The following is a 1,804-nucleotide window of genomic DNA, read 5'->3' as shown; positions in this document are numbered from 1 at the left end:
TGCACTCCAGCCTGAGCAACAAGAGGGAAACTTCATCTCAAACAAACAAAAAAAAAAATTGAAATAAATTTAAAACAAAACAAAAAGTTACATTCTGGTCATGTTAAATTTGAGATGCTGCAGGGTGCAATGGCTCACGCCTGTAATCCCAGCACTTTAGGAGGCCGAGGCGGGTGGATCACTTGAGATTGGGAGTTAGAGACCACCCTGGCCAACATGGTGAAATCCCATGTCTACTAAAAATACAAAAATTAGCCCGGCATGGTGGCACATACCTGGAGTCCCAGCTCCTCAGGAGGCTGAGGCAAGAGAATCGCTCGAACACAAGAAGCAGAGGTGGCAGTGAGCTGAGATCATGCCATTGCACTTCAGCCTGGGCGACAGAGCAAGATTGTCTCAAAAAAAAAAAAAAAAAAAAATTAGCCAAGCATGTAGCAAGCACCTATAGTCTCAGTTACTCCCAGGCTTGGTTGGGAGAATTGCTTGGGCCCACAAGATCAAGGCTGCGGTGTGGCATGATTATGCCACTGCACTCCAGCCTGGGTGAAAGAGCAAGACTGTCTCAAAAAAAGAATTTATTTTTTTTTGAGATGCTTATTAGACGTTGTATTAGGTTCCTACGGCTGCTATAACAAATGACCACAAACTAAGTGGCTTAAAACAACAGAAATGTATTCTCTTACAGTTCTGGAAGCCAGAAGTGTGCATGTAGGGTGTTATCAGGTTGATTCTTTCTGGACACTCTGAGAGAGAACGTGTTCCATGCCTCTCTCCTATTTTCTGGTAGTGGCCAGCAATCCTTGGCTAATGGACACATCACTCCAGTCTCTGCCTCCATCTTCACCTGGTATTCTCCCTGTGTGTCTCTGTCTCTGTGTTTCTCATCTTTTTGTATGGGGGGAACGGAGACTCGCTCTTTCACCCAGGCTGGAGCGCAGTGGCGCGATCTCAGCTCACTGCAAGCTGCACCTCCTGGGTTCACGCCATTCTCCTGCCTCAGCCTCCCGAGTAGCTGGGACTACAGGTGCCCGCCACCACACCTGGCTAATTTTTTGTATTTTTAGTAGAGAAGAGGTTTCACCGTGTTAACCAGGATGGTCTCAATCTCCTGACCTCGTGATCTGCCCACCTCAGCCTCCAAAAGTGCTGGGATCATAGGTGTGAGCCACTGCGCCCAGCCTTTTTTTTTTTTTTTTGAGACAGCATCTCACTCTGTCTTCCAGGCTGGAGTGCTGTGGTGTGAACCTGGTTCACTGCAGCCTTGAACTGCTGGGCTCAAGTGGTTCTCCTGGTTTCACCTCCCAAGCGGCTGGGCCTATAGGTGTGCACCACCACTCCTCTTCTTATAAGAACACCAGTCATATTGGATTTAGGGCCCACCCTAACCCAGTGTGATTATTTTCTTATTTATCAATCTACTTTACACCAAGTCAAAATCAATGGCAATCTTAACTTGATTATATCTGCAAAGACCCTATTTTCAAATAAGGTCACATTCACAGGTACTGGGGGTTAGGACTTCAATATATCTTTTTAGGGAACGCAATTCAACACATAAGAGATGTCAAAGGGTATGTCAAGTAGGCCGATAGGTATACAAAGGTGAAATTCAGGGGAGAGGTCTAGTTTGGAAGTACTAATTTTGCCATCACAGTAAAACACTAGTGGGGGCTGGGTGCAGTGGCTCACGCCTATTATCCCAGCATTTTGGGAGGTCAAGGTAAAAGGCTCCCTTGAGCCCAGGAGTTTGAGACCAGCCTGGGCAACATAGTGAGACCGTATCTCTATAAAAAATAAGAAAATT

This window comes from Colobus angolensis, unplaced genomic scaffold (genome assembly GCF_000951035.1).
Source record: "Colobus angolensis palliatus isolate OR3802 unplaced genomic scaffold, Cang.pa_1.0 Scaffold142, whole genome shotgun sequence".
NCBI lineage: Eukaryota > Metazoa > Chordata > Mammalia > Primates > Cercopithecidae > Colobus > Colobus angolensis.
The sequence above is the reverse complement of the archived record's forward strand: the minus strand, read 5'-3'. Positions refer to the sequence as shown.